This window comes from Thermobia domestica, chromosome 1 (genome assembly GCF_964235325.1).
Source record: "Thermobia domestica chromosome 1, izTheDome1.hap1.1, whole genome shotgun sequence".
NCBI lineage: Eukaryota > Metazoa > Arthropoda > Insecta > Zygentoma > Lepismatidae > Thermobia > Thermobia domestica.
Window position 1 is genome coordinate 160,431,111 of NC_137454.1, and position 16,045 is coordinate 160,447,155.

Sequence of the window (16,045 nt, forward strand, 5' to 3'; positions counted from 1 at the left end):
GCACAATTTATTTGCATTGATTTTGGAAAAGGTTTATTAAAATACAAAGGCTTTGAATAGTAATTTAAAAAAATAAATTTTATATGAAAAAAAGGTCTATTTAAATAATTTATTTAAAGTACACATAGTTTAAAATATATGTTTCTGTTAAACGTGAAATCACAAATAACCGTAATCAAAGTTTATAGGTTGGAGCTCAGGCAGGTCAATGTTAGCATCATTGCCAGTACGCTGCGAGCGCTGTCAGGAATATAATACACATACCACTTCTGAATGTAAAAACAAGTGCGGCTACTGTGGCGGACCCCATTCAACACGGCTCTGTACCAATTTACACCAACCAGCGAAGTGCTCTACATGGCCCGATAACCACCCCACTTATAGTTATAAGTGTAAAGCAAACCTGGAACCAACACCAGCCCATCCTGAACTTGTTGTACAACTCCGTACAGCATCTGCAGCCCCTTCATCTCCGCCTGCTACTGACGCAACTGTCACCTTAAACCAATTGCTCACCTTTTTTACTCCGGCACTTCAAAATATTCACCTTTCATAAGGCCACACATTCTACAACATTTCATATCAATTTCACAGCTACTTATTCTGGTAATACAGTAAGTACACTTTCATGCATCTCCAATTACTCACCTCGGATAATCACCCTTATGGCTTTAAAATTTTTGTACTTGAATATTAGATTATACTCTACAAATAAACTCCTATTTGAAACTCTACTTCTTGAGGAACATATCACAGTTTTTCTGTTAAACGAAATATTCTTGACAAAGAGAACTCCATGTCGCATACCCGGCTACACCATTCTTAGTGCAGACTGTCACATTCCAGCACAACGAGCGAATGGAGGCGTAGCAATTGGTTTCTCTCCGCATCTCCTCTATCGTCAGCACCATTGTGCCATTAATCTGTTACCTGAACATCTCATCATCACTGTATATTTCAAATCTCTCAGCATCACGTTTGCAACCATTTACGTACGTTCTAGTCACCCTCTTCCGGCTCAATTTGTTCAATATATTTCAAACACATACCGTCACTATATAATCATGATCGATTTTAATCTGCACAGTTGCTCACAACTAGATCGTGTGAATTTCGAAGTTTTTATAACTACGCACAGACAACTGAGATCATACATCTCTCCCAAAGCCTACTCGGCCCATTTCCAACACAACACCTGACATTGCCATCACCTCAGCAAATACAATAGGTAGCGATCACACTCCTGTTCAATTTACGCTTCAGTTACAAGCCACTGCATCACCTCGCTCGCAGTTGCCTTCTCGCCTATGTTATCACTTCGATAAAGCGAACTGGACTCATTATCGCAGCTATCTGACTCAACACACGGCACAGCTAACATTACCCACTACTGAAGATGAAGTTTAAGCTACAATGTATACTATTACCAATTACCATCCAGGAAGCCAGTAAACTTCCTATTCCAACCAGTAAAAGCATTCCATACCAACCACGTCTACCACTACATTATGCGAATATGATATCCCGCTCCCGCCAACTCATCAGAGATTACCTTCACACCGGAAACCCTGAAGCTTTACATCATCATAAACAAATGTAACATACAGTGCACAACTACATCAAAGCATACAAACTCAGATGCTGGATTAAAACATGCAATAACCTATCAAACACCAGTCATCCAACAAAGTCCTGGAAAAGGTTCAACGCTTTATGCGTCAAGTCCAGTAGCACGCCATACCCCATACTGATTGGAAACTCCTCTACTCCTACAGATACAGACACAGCAAATGCTTTTGCCGATCACCTCCAGACAATCTTCACCCCGCCCCCTCTTAAGACTGGCTGCACATTGCTGATCGGGTAAACCCATCTACTCCGTTCTTACAGCCTAGTCATCTGCATGTTCTCAATTCAAATCAACCTGTTACCGCACCCATCACCGTCACGGAGATCAACGATACTATACGATATAAACGAAATACAGCACCAGGTCTCGATAAAATAACGTATCGCCAGATCCGAGAATGTCCTTTTACGTTACTACTTCTTCTTGCAAACGTTTTCACTTTCATTCTGCGCACTGGATACTACCCTATGTCTTGGAAGACTTCAAAAACGCTAATGTTTCCGAAACCACATAAACCACCTCATGAACTATATCTTCTTACAGGCCGATTCAACTCACAACAACATTTAGCAAAATTCTTGCGGATTCTTGGTAAACGCCTCCAGAGTTATCTCTCATACAGAAACATTCTACCTCTCAGCCAAGCGGGTTTCCGCGCTTCCTTTTCTATAAATGACCAAGTTTTACGCCTCACAAGCCTAATCAGTACACACTATAATTCAGTGCACCCATCATGCCTTGTCCTCTTCGACTTGGAAAAAGCATTTGATAAAGTGTGATATATTGGACTTATTTACAAGCTTACTAGACTTCAGCTACCTACTGCATACATACGCCTCATCTTTAACTTTCTCTCCGGCAGTTTTACATCGTAGCCATCCGAAATTGCCTATCTCATCCGATCTTCTTACTCTCATGAGTCCCTCAAGGTTCCGCTCTCTCATCTCTATTATACATTCTGTTTTTAGCTGACATGCCACGCCTTCCAGATTTCGTTCATGCCTTCCAGTATGCAAATGACACCGCTTTTCTCGCGCTGGGCACATCCATTCAACATATTAATCGCATCTTACAAACCGCCATAGATGACTTTTGCCGCTGGTGTCTACACTGAAACTTAAAATTAATGCTACAAAGACACAAGCCATCGGTTTCATCACGAAGAAGAAAACATCTAAAGTACGCAGAAATCGACGTTGTCTCTCCCTACATGTTGATCATGTTCCGTTGCAAGCTACCAGGACAGTAACCTATTTAGGCATCACTTTTGACACTCACCTTACATGGATGCATCATCTTAAAACAATAACGACAAAGACTTACAATAGACTAAACTTTACCTAATAGCTACATCCGAGTTATACATTCCTCCCTTACCAATAAACTCGCATATATCCTCATAAATTCTACCATATCTCATCCCATATTCCTACGCACTGGAGTACCTCAAGGCTCTGTTCTCTCTCCGTTACTGTATATCCTTTATGTAACCGATATGCCACCCCTACCGGCGAATATTCATTTATTACAATATGCTGACGATACCGCTTTCTTGACTCTTTGAAAATCTATTCAACATATTAATCACACTCTTCAACCAGCCATAGATGTTTTTATCAACTGGTGTAACATATGGAAACTCTCCGTCAATGCCTCAAAAACCCAAACCCTCATTATTCAAAAACGTCCTTCAAAAATCCGTCGAAATACTAACCTGCTACGTCTTTCAGTTCAATAACTTCCCATGTATATCTCGGAGTGATCTTCGATAGTAAACTGACTTGGAAGCCCCATTTGCAAAAGATTCAAACTCAAACCACTAAACGACTAGCATTACTGAAAAGAATAGTAGGTACCTCATTGGGACTCCATATACAAACTGTTCTTACAACATATAAATCGTTTCTCCGACCGGCTCTCACTCATGGCCATACTGCATGGATATCTGCCCCAGCAAAATTGTATCAACGACTAGAAATCATTGAACGCCACGCTTTTCGACTAGCTTTTCGCATTCGCTTTCTGTCCTCCACAGCGCTGCTCTACGAGAGAATTACTTTCCCTACCATTCTTCAACATCTAAAACAAATACGCTACAAATACATAACCAAAGGCATTCACTCAGGTAATCCTCTTATTCTTGACACCATCCATATAGACATCTTGCTAGACACACCTCAATATCTTGATACCCTTCTTCAACATCTTCTCACAATGTACTCCAACACCCTTGCTGCCAACGACCCTACTAAACGAGATTTTGCCATCTACCACCCTGAACATTTGTCACGGCACATTTATCCATCCTTGCACTAGTACTCATCATTGTGGTTCCAGAGGCTCATCTGTGCTCATTAGTTCTGCGTTGCCGCAAAACAGAAGCTAACCCTGCATTTGTCTATATTAACATCTTCCCTGTGTTTGTCCTGTCTAATTGCACTGCATTCATCTATCATCTCATTATCCGCTGGCTTCACTGCTAGTTTCAATTTGTTGCCGCTTATAGATACCTAACTGATGCCTTCTCTATTTGCATAGAACGATAATATGAAATGAATGTCCTGAATAAATAGTATGAATAAAGAATATGAAAACCCAAATACATGAATAAATGCAAACCCCCCCAAAAAGGAATCAAATAAAAACAAAATTTAAATAACTTAGCTCTCGCCTTTTTTACCACCTATCCCATTGTTTTCCCTTCAAGCCCTCCCCGAAGAAAGGGTGTACTCCTTGAACGGTTGAACCTTGTTTATTTTATTTATTTTTTTTAACGCTTTTGTTGCTATTGTAGCATTTTAATAGATAGATATACTAGATATTTGAAAGAGTCCACTTTATCGAAAGTATACTAATCCACGAAATAAATTCTCGTAAAAAGGAACTTGTTATTCTTATGTTAGCGGAAAATTTTGCCCTGGCAAAATGTAATTTGTGATGCTATTAATTGTGTGCAACTTATTCTCAAATTTTCACTTTCCTTCTGTAGTAATGTGCTTGAAAAAAAAAATGCATTTGGAAAAAGGGTACGAAAAAAAATCGATTTTTAATTGTGTGATAACCTTAAGAAGAAAATATTTGTAATAAGTATGTGTGTGAGAGACATTTTGTCATACACATAACATTTCCCGTGGGAAGAATTACTGTTTTCAGTGGTCACGACTATGTTTCTTTCTTTCCTTTTTTCCCCCTTAATAACAGTAGACTGGAAGAAATATAGTTTTAGAAAAGAAAAAAAAATATATTGTATATATGAAATGACGGAAAATCTTTTAACCTGGATTGCGAAATACTGTTTAATGGATGAAAAACATGCTTTTTATAGGTCACGAAAACAGTTTAACGTTAACTCGTCTAGAAAAGCTATTTGCATTGAGATAAGTGAATGAGTGAGGAATGTCGTAAAATACTATAATAGACGATGCGTTTTCTATCTTCAGATAAAACCTTTCTCACGCTACATGTATAATGTTAAAACCTTTTCCATGATTTGTGTAGGTGATTCTGTAGAAAATAGTATCGATCTTTTTTAAAAAAAAAAAAACAGTAATTTATATGGTCTAGCCTAGAGCATATACGTGTCTAGTTTACTCTTTATTAAATCAATACTAGTTTCAGTAGAAATTCGTATGCAAATCATGTACAGGGTCTTGTTTTATTATTATAAAATTATTTTAAAGCTCTTTGCTAGGTTTACTATTTTTTTTTTTCAAGTAGTGAATAACGTTATAAAATGAATAGTATGAACAAACGAAATACAGTCGTAAAAATCATTTTGGGGGGTGGGTACAAGACTATCCTTTAAGGATCGCGGTGGCACAATGATAGAGTGTTCATCTCTGGTGCGCGGGGTTCCTGGTTCGATCTCAGCTCGCACCAAGTGGACTTTGTGGTGCACAAACACTGTGTGTGTGGGTTTTCTAGGGTTTCTCCCGTTTGCTCCCACCTTATTTATTCTATCATTGCCTTCATTACTCAACATCACCGTCTCCTTTAGCCTAGCCGGCATAAACGTGGAACATAAAACTTCAAGGTTTCATTTAATTTTTTAAAGACCATTCCTTTAAATACTATCTGTTACGTTTTTATTATGCCCAATGAGTTGATTTTTTTTAAAAAAAATGTGCATAACTTAGGAACCAGATACCAGCATACCACAATATTTCACTCATTTGTATAGCAGGACAAAGTCTAACGCAACGCCAAGTTTGATAACGATCGGATGAGTTTGGTTTATGTTTCTTTGCTTTCGAAAATAAAACTCTAAGTTTGACCACGTATAAATTGGAAATTTAAAGCACAACATAATATTTCACATGGTTATATAGCAGCTCAAAGTCTACCATCATGCCAAGTTTGATCCCGATTGGATGAGTTTGGTTGAACTCATACGATATATAGTTTTCCGTATAAGGAATAGTGTTTTCTTTTAAATGATGGGCGCAAATCTAGAAAGTGAGCAGGGTAGCATCTACAAAATGCTATTAAATAAACAGTTTCCAAAGCTTTTCATGTAGACCAGAAATTTGAATGTGCAATCTATGACTTCATAATTGTCGGACATTCATATTTATTCAGTTCATGTAATAGCATTTTATTCCCATTCCTTCATTCTTATAATAATCATTCACTTTCATCATTGAGTAAGTAGGCTGTATATTTAATGGATCTATTGAAAAATAATACCTTATCATTTGTCTCTTTAACCTAAAAGATCACAATCTCGGAACAGACGTTAAACTATACAGTTTGCTATCGAAATTTTACTCACTAGCTGAAATGCCTGTTATTTGCACAGGATTAAGGTCTATGTAAAATATGTAAAAGTTAAAAAAAAATAGATAAAATAAGTGAAATAAATCAGTAACGAAAAGCAACCAGTTTATTGCATCCTGTTATTATGTAGCCTGCACAACATATGCGTGTTGTTGGTTGCATGCATGCAAGGCGTTTTAGAAACGCCCAGAAAGTGCATAAATTTCCCCGCCAATCAGCTCTTAAACCGAAAATCGAGAAAGGCTTCGTAGGCGATTACAGGGCTTATAGCGAGTCACTTTTTTTAAAAACTAAAAGTTACTTTTTTCAAGTGGGCACTAAAAGTTACTTTTTTTGGGATGTAAAGTGTCTTTTTCGTGTGCTTTAGGTTTTGTATTGGCAGTTTTCTAAGAAAAATATTATAAAAATAAATAATAAAAAAAAAAAAAAAAACAAACAGAAACTTGTTACTCATTACTGTTCTGAAAGCTTTAGTACTTGCTGCCATATGTGAAACAGTCAGCTTTATTCTCACTTCAGCTTTTATTCTTTCTAAAGCACAGTGGATGGTTGGTGGATGCTTAAGCTCTCAAGGTGGGGTTGAGAACCCTTCTGTGTCTATTATTTTTTCTATCATAATAGTCTTTTAGTTTTCTCTCGTAATACGTGTAGTTAACGCTCCGCTTAACGTTGTGTGTGTTTGTTTGTGTGGTTCATCATATTCGTCTAGTGTTTGCTTCTTGTATATTCTTAAGAGTAGGTGATGAATTTGAATATTTCATGGCTTTGAGAACTCTCAGTGCTAAGTTAAATATAATGTCTGGGATGAAGAAATTCGGAAATAGGCCAGAACTGGTTCCACTTACTCAGAAGCTTCTTACATGTGCTAAGTCTGCTTACCGTTACAACAAAGCATACTTAGAAAACTTAAGAAAGGAACAAGCTCAAAAAGAAGAAGTAAAGAAGAAAAGATAAAACAACAAAGAAAGAGAGAACTGACGGAGAAATTGACAAAGGAAAAAAAGGGACATGATGAGATTTTGATTGAGAGATTTTGGTCACTTTTTTGTGTTGTTTTGGTCACTTTTCAACTATTTACAAGAGATCAGACCACTATGAGCCCTGCGATTAGATCTGGTGGAGGCGTATCTGTTCGCAAAATTTGTGTCCCTGGATGACTCATTTCGATGCGAAAAACTGATGACAAGCAAACATACGCATATTATTTTATTTATAAGTATAGATTGTAAATGAGATGAAATGTTTCAGTTTAACACCCCATGATTATGTTCTTTAGGCTAAGAGAGACGGTTGATTAATTAAGGTAAGTGCATGATGATGGAAGAATTAATGGAATGAGAATGTTGGAGGAAATGGCGTGCCTTGAGAAAACTCAAGGACACGAAGTATATATATTATGATGAGGGAAATGTCTACAAATCGCTTGTATCTTCATACAGTACTTTAAGGAGATAATTTTAATCATATGAACTTTAAAATATATCAGATCCCTGAATTATTATTATTACAACTGAAAATGTAATATTTGTCACAACCACTATTTTAGATCTTTTTTATCTAAAAAACAGAAGGACAATAATACTATCTTTTTGTGTTATTTGCGGTGGTACTTACTATATCATGTTTTGTATGTGCCGAAGTCTAATAAATGTGAAGATTATATCCTTCCATCACGATCCTCACATGATGTAGCAAAGTTGGGGAGCATTTTAATATTATTTTTCGCCTTTGCTTTAGATAGATTATATAAAGAAATCCTTAATTTTGTTTGGGGCCCTGTATTGCCCCTGCACCGCATGCAATTGTGCATTAATGAAATCTATGACTAAAAATAAATAATTAATCTTTCCTTTTATCCAACATTTCGTTCTGGAGTTATGGTTGTTTTCGCATTTTCTTTCTATAAATTTTCGATTGACCATAGCACCGAAAGGACGCATTTTCTACCATACTTTTAGTGTTATTTTAGTGTCAATTATTTCCCAAAAAGTTTTTAGTGTTGTTTCCCAACACCCTTTATATAGTAGTTGTTATTCCGGAACTTTCGGGCTGCTGTACACCGAAAATCGTCCTTAAATTAATTGCTTACGTTGAACATTTTTTTAAAGCTGCTCCGCCAATCACCTCAAACTCCATACCATATTTATGCTATTATTGAAGAACTTCGTTATACAGCAGTGATATCTATTAGCATAAGTGTGTATTGTTAGGATTACCGTGACGCACAGACGGAAGCGTTTATTATATATCTGAAATCAAATCCAACAGAAATTGCTATGCTACAGTAGTTCAATAGACTCATAATAGTAGAAAATACATAACATGTAGGCGTACTTACTGCTTTTAGTTACTAGCGTGTGCGAAAAGTTTTAATTGTTTCTCCTGCCATGAAAGCCAAGAAGAAAGGATAAAAACAGAAGAAATCTAGACTAAATTTTCCAGGAATTGTTCTAAATAAGCAAATAGAAGATTTTTCTTTTAAAATAAAAATAATTTTTACTTTATGCGCTTTTCATTTTTATTGCTTTTATAATACATAGTAAATATTTTACATTCAATTGGAAATAAAAAAAAATGTAACTAGCTATGACAAAGGAACTAAACTGCTATTAATAGCGTTTGAGCAACAGATCAAAATATCTGTAGTTGTATACAATGTATTATTGTTATTGTTAATGGTACTAACTTAGTAACGAGCCTGAAAGGTGCGCAATTATAACCATTAGGAAAGAACGAAAGTCATTGGAAAGCGAGCAGTACAATGACTTTTTAGCAGTGAAAACAATTTAACACAGCGTGCTAATAATCTCTTAAGCTTACCAGTTACAGTTCATTTAAACTGGGATCGATACTATAAATTTCTAATGGTTGCAACTAAATGACACTTCACACAAATCAATGCGCAAACGATTTTAATTATCAAGATTAGTTACTGTCGTTAACTTAACAAAAAGTAATTCATTTTGGTAATCACAATAACTATTATCTTTATGTGAGATTGCCAACGTCTTATTAGATTTCTTCTAATACAACTAACTAAACAGTATTTAAAATAACGCTTGGAAACAAAAACTCAAGATTTTACATTCTATGTTATTATTATTATTATTATTATTAAGTACTCTGGCTTTTGGCAGGTCTTGGGACTGTTTTTTTTTTCTTTCTTTTCTCAATTTTCAGTTTGAGCCTAGAAATGTTTCTTGAGCTTCGGCTTCCTCTTTTAACTTCCAATATTTTCTTCTATTTTTTAAATCATCGATCAGTTGTGTTCTTCTTTTTCCTATTCCTCGCTTTCCTTCTATCTTTCCTTCTATGGACGTACGAAGAAGACAAATTCTTCGCAAGATGTGTCCAATCCAATTGGCCTTTCTACAAAGGATGGTGGCTAGAAGTCTTCTTCTTTCCGATCCTTTTTAAAACATCTTCGTTTGTTGCTCTTTCTGTCCATTTTATCTTCTCCATCTTCCTCCAACACCACATTTCGAACTTTTCTAAATATTTCTTCTCTAACTTCCGTAATGTTCAGGTCTCTGAACCATGAAGTCCAATGCTCCATATATAGCATTTGACCAATTTCTTCCTTACTTCAATATAAGGCTGCTAATTAAGAGTGACCTTTTCTTGTTAAATGATTCTTTGGTTAATAACATAAAAATACCAATACTGAAACATAGTGATCTGATAAAAATACAGTTGCTGATAGGCATTTATATAGACAACTTTGAAGTGTTAACTCACCCTTCCATGACTGGCCGCTCTCTCACAACTGCTTGTGTTTTATGTGATAACCAGCAGGCTGGACGATTCCTCGACAGCGCATTTTCCTCTGAAAACATACTTCTTCGCAGGTGAGCAAGGGAGATTTTAGTTCACTTCTGTTGGGACGCTTTCCAGAAACCGGAAACTGGTGTGCACCTTACGGAAAGAAAGGCGGTGTTTCTGGAGTCCAGAGGTAAGCAGTCCATTGGGCTAGTTTCTGAAACCTTCACTGAGATATCTGTGAAGGGAATAATATGAGTACCGGTCCTAACTTCCTTTCGTCTGTAGAATGTCAGCGATGATTTGGCCGTGCGACAGGGCGCTTTGTCCTGATGCAGTTCCACCTGGTTAGTTAGTGTCCACCACATACAATGTGGGCCTTTCGTTGTTGGAAACATCCGTAAACGGAGCTAACGATAATACACATAATTGATTTTCATGTTGTTGGCAGTGCAATAAAACTTTAATTTTCCATTGTAATAACCATAAATCAGAGTGTTAACTTTTCGTGCACAATGAACGAAAGTGCTTCGTGCTTGCATCGATAGTTCTGTACGTAAATCCGACAGGTATATATCTACTTCTCGTCTACAGTGACTACAAACTTCTGCTAGGTGGCGCTTGTGCTGCTTTCTGTAGTTTGTTTTCCGTAGCACAAAAAGAAAGGATGTTATAAAATAGTGGATCTGCCCATACGTATCTTCATCATATGAACTCAATGAAGCTAGAAAACAACTGAGGCACGTCTGATTGGCTACTCTCGTTTCCGCCATGATTGTTGGCTCGAAACATTGCAATCTTAGTGGTTCGGAGTGGGCAGAGTAGGTGTGGCGAAGCTGTGACGTATGGCTTGACGATTTTGTTGTATTGGCAGATCCTCTATTTTATAACATCCTTGACAAAAATTTCTTTTCTTTTATTTTTCAGTGCATGGCCATTCACCTTATGGACCACCTTGAGAGACACTTATCTTTTTGTGAATTGAATGGTGGATGTAGCTTAAGCGGAGATACAAAGTCCAGCGCCGGTCGCGTTGCATATATAATAATCGTACTATTGAATCCAATGTGGTCAAGCTTACAAAAGCAAATCTGCGTTCTTGGCACTGTTTTACCATGTTTGAAGTATGCATCGAAAAATGTTACAGTTTTGTAAGACTTCGCAGAATAAATTCACTTTGGGCGCCTTTATATACTTCGCATAGCATGACTACTTTTCTAGCACAAGCATCACCAATTGCCGCCTCAGTGATGAAACTTTCACGTCTCTGTGTTGTCCCTGCACCGTATCTTTTTCTCTTCTTTTTCGTTTCGTCTTTCCAGAAATCTATCATGCTCTATATTCATATTATACAGTACAAGAAAAAACTATTTTAAGAAATCTAGTAGTAATTTTAAATATGCAATTAATTATAACAAAACTCTAAGGTCTAACGTTTTGTAGTTGAATACCCCTTCTCAAGAGAAGGCTATAACTAGTGATGTGAGGTGGAAAATTTTTTGCTGAAAATTTTTTATTTTGGAAAATTTTCCGCTATATTTTTCCGGAAAATTTTTCGTTCTAAACAAATATTAGTGATCAAGTAACAATTCTTCATTAACCATAAAATTGATTGAATGCATGTACAAAAACGTTAAAAAGTGAAAGATCGTTTAAAGAATCTGAACATTTTCTTGGCTCAGAACATTTTCAGTACTATGTAGGAACAAGTGAAACAATTTTTCATGAATCAAAAAAATTCTGTCTTGTATGGAGAAATTGAAAAAATTTGATGAGTTGGAAAATTTTTATTATTTTGAAGTAAAAAGTAAAACAACTTTTTGTGAATCGGAAAGCTTTATTACTCTGTAGAAACAAATAAAAGGAATTTTCATAGATCGGAAAATTTTCATTACGATGTAGATACAAGTGGGAAAACTTTTGATAAGCCGGACAATTTTGAATATTATGTATAGTGATGTTAGGTGGAAAATTTTCCACTATATTTAACTGCACATTGAGCTATAACATTGAATTCCTGTAGAGGAAACTTACACAGCAACAAATTATAATTTTCCAATTAGCTTTCAGAAACAGGAAAATCTAATATTTTGAGTTGGCAAGTAAAAATTTACATTCTCTCTCCCTCCCTCCCCCTCTCTCTCTCTCTCTCTCTTTCTTTCTTTCTTTCTTTGTATATGTTTGTGTGTATAAAGTGCTGGGAACATACATGAAATTCGTGGAGTACAAATATCGCATCCCATTGTTTAAAATGTAATAAGAAATCGAAAACAAGCCTTTGTGAATTTATCAATTATTTCAAAAACAGAAAATTCCACTATTTCTTCACATGTAAGTCTGCCTATGTAATGAAATAACTGCATAAAAGTTCCTTATGAAGATTATTTTCGCAACAGAAAATAAAAAATCCTTTGATTTTATTGTGTATAGCACTCGTAAATTATAACTTCAATATTGCAATTTTGTATAATCAATATCTTAAAGCAGATATTTTGTATTGTAAAACTTCCATTATTATGAATAAAAAATGTATTAAAAATAATAACTATTCGATAGAACAAGTGCATATATAACATTTTTTTTTATTTTGTAAATTAAAATGAAATTACTTGTTGCTTTTAGAACACAGTGCTAATAGCGCAGCTTTTTACGTTTCTTTTATTATTTTATTGAAAGAACAACTACACAAGTCAGCTTGCTTATTAGTTATATTTTACTTTTTCTTCTGAATGAATATATTAATAAATCAATGTTTATTTCCAGAAAATGTTCAACATTTGTTTTCATGAGCTACTTAAACTGGAATTTTGGGTAGTCAAAAATTTACAGTAGGCACTTTATAATATCTCTACTTATCTATATACGCGTATGTTGCAAGTATGTAAATCCAGAAAAGTAGTAAGGCTATGAGAACACTTCGTCTTACGCGTATTAAATTGACGAAATATGATTTTGTAAGAGCAAAGATGAATTCTGAGGGAAGGACACATTGAAGTTTTTGAAACATTTTTGCAGAAATCTTTAAATTTTCACTTCATGAAACTTTTTTTCAGACAATATTTATTACCAACTAGCAGCGTTCACCCCGCTTCGCTGCGGTCACCCCGGAACGCAATAAACTTTGTTACTTAGATAATTTTTACTTTTTCGCTTTCAAGTGATATGATAAAAACCATAGAAGATTGCAGTAAATGTTAACATTATATCGCCTGTCATTTATGTTAACCCGCCCCGCTTCGCTGCGGTCACCCCAACCCGCCCCGCTTCGCTGCGGTCATCCCGGAACGCAATAAACTTTGTTACTTAGATAATTTTTACTTTTTCGCTTTCAAGTGATTTATAGCGCCTGTCAGTTATGTTAACCCGCCGAGTCACAGGGTCATGCGGGTTGCATATAAATACGTTTATTTTTATACCTATGATGAACTAATAACAAAGGATTTGTACGTATGGACACCTGAATGGTCAATTATCTCAAGACACTGGTAATTGAAAATTAAAGTGATATGATAAAAACCATCTAGGGTCCACATCCTAACAACCCCCCAAAAATGAAAGAAATCGGTTCACCCGTATTAGCGTGATGAGCGGACAAAGGATTTTTTTTACGTATTCACACCTGATTGGTCAATTATCTCAAGACACTGGTAATTGAAAATTAAAGTGATATGATAAAAACCATCTAGGGTCCAAATCCTAACAACCCCCCAAAAATGAAAGAAATCGGTTCAGCCGTATTAGCGTGATGAGCGGACAAAGGATTTTGTGCGTTCTCTTTTATATATATAGATAAATTTTACGGCTAAACAACAATGTAAGAATAAGTGGAGTATGTTTTTATGAATCGGAAAATTTTCATCACTAGGTACAACAAGCATTGACCGACAGTTAACTTGAGATCCCGAACCACATGTACTCTGCTGAACCCAGCTGCCATCCCACACCAAAGGCAACAGTACTAAACTAGATATTTAGCCACAATAGAGCTCATACCTACAATACCGTTGATTTGATCACCATTGTCAATCTACTGCAGAATGAAAATGAAAATTGTAGACGATTAAATGAGGAACACTTGATGATGGACAATCTATAGGCTTCGGGGGAGCAACTGATTTGTAGTTGCGTCCTTTCTTAGCAGCGACCTTACGGCATATAGAAGGAGACTTGAAAGTTTAAAGTGGCTTCCAAATCACTGTAGTGCACGATTCTCGATTCTTCTACTGCGAATCGAACCCGAAACTTCGTGCACTAAGGACATACAGGATAGGCATTAGCCCAGGGAGAGAAGCAGTAAGAATATAGTGAATAAATTAGAACATTTTGTGTGGAAGAATGGAACTTCATTAAAGAGTTTTAAAGCTTCTGGTCTTATCATTTACGCATAAAATTACCATTGAAATGCATTCCAACTTGATTCTTAAATCTACCTTCTACGTGTTTTGGAGGTTATGCGCACTGTACATTTTGTCCATCTAGTTTAAATTGTGTATTTCGATTAGTAGTTATCGCAGTAGTTTTACATTTTTTTATGTCAATGTTTGATATCCAAAGATTGTAATGTTAATAGTTTTTGTTGTGGTTGATCTTTTGATCTTATACTCAGTTGTTATAATAATATTTATTTCTTTATTTCAGATGCATCGTGCACCCATTTCTATGCATGAACGATAACGTGAATCAGGGGAACATTCGTCGCCCCGCTATTGTAGAAGGTGAGTTAGTATAATATTTTCTATAAAGGTAATAACAATATCCTTTTTATCCCTGGTCACTGTTACTCAGTGGTAGAGCACTCATGTCTTGTGAGTTGGGTGGTTGGGTCCTTAGCTTGATCCCATCTCCACCGAGTTGACAAATATTGTGTGCGTGGGATTCTTCGGGGTTCACCGTCTCTTGCTGCGTTCCCATTTCAACATTTTGTCCATTATCATGATCAGATTATTGTCTTCTTTAACCTCGCAACATAACCAGGGATGTTATAATTTAAAAAAAAAAAAAAAAAAAAACTTACTCCCCAAATATTTTCTTCTGTCAGTGCGTTTTCCTCAACTTTCGTTAATACGATAATTATACTGAATTACATCATCACCCTCCTGATACCGGTATATATATATATATATATATATATATATATATATATATATATATATATATATATATATATATATATATATATATATATATATATATATATATATAGAGAGAGAGAGAGAGAGAGAGAGAGAGAGAGGGACGGATCCAGGATATGATCAAGGGAGGGGCTAAACCATAGTTTACACCTTTATCCAGTGTATACCTGAGCGTCAAGGGGGGGCTATAGCCCCAATAGCTCTCCTTGGATTATACTTTTTAGAGGATTTTATAATTGTCAATAAATTTACGTAGTTCACTTACTATTATATAAATTCTCTCCTAGATTTCCGAAGCATTCCGCGTTGACTTCTATACTATGGGCCGCGTTGACTCAGTGGTAAAGCGTTCATCTCTGTTGCATAGGGTCCCTGGTTCGATCCTAGCTTGCGCCAAGTGAATGTTGTGGTGGATAAACATTGTGTGCGTGGGGTTTCTCTGGGTTCTCCCGTTTCCTCCCACTTTCTTCATTCCATTCATTTCTCATCATCGCCGTCTTCTTTAGCCTAGCCGGCATAAGTGGGGGACGTAAAACTGAATTTTTTTCGGTTTGCACTATGAGAAACCAGTAGGGGCGTTAAGATTGAGTGATGAGAAGAAAATACCTCACCTGTTGATTATACTGTAACTTTAATTTCTCTTTCCTGATTCGTTGTTGACTTCACTCACAGAAACATACGTTGCATCTGGTCATTCTCCTCACCGTATAAATACTCATTGAAGTAACCCCCCCCTCTAAACTTGAGT

At 36.0% G+C, this 16,045-nt stretch overlaps 1 protein-coding gene across 1 annotated transcript in view; it reads left to right on the forward strand.

The window, feature by feature from the left end:
- Positions 1-16,045, forward strand: part of LOC145690352 (hexosaminidase D-like) — a 190,917-nt gene that overhangs the window by 108,217 nt on the left and 66,655 nt on the right. Inside the window, exon 3 of the mRNA XM_081765170.1 lies at positions 14,804-14,880. The gene's annotated coding sequence lies outside the window, so the exon portion shown is untranslated. The remainder of the gene's footprint in view (positions 1-14,803; positions 14,881-16,045) is intronic.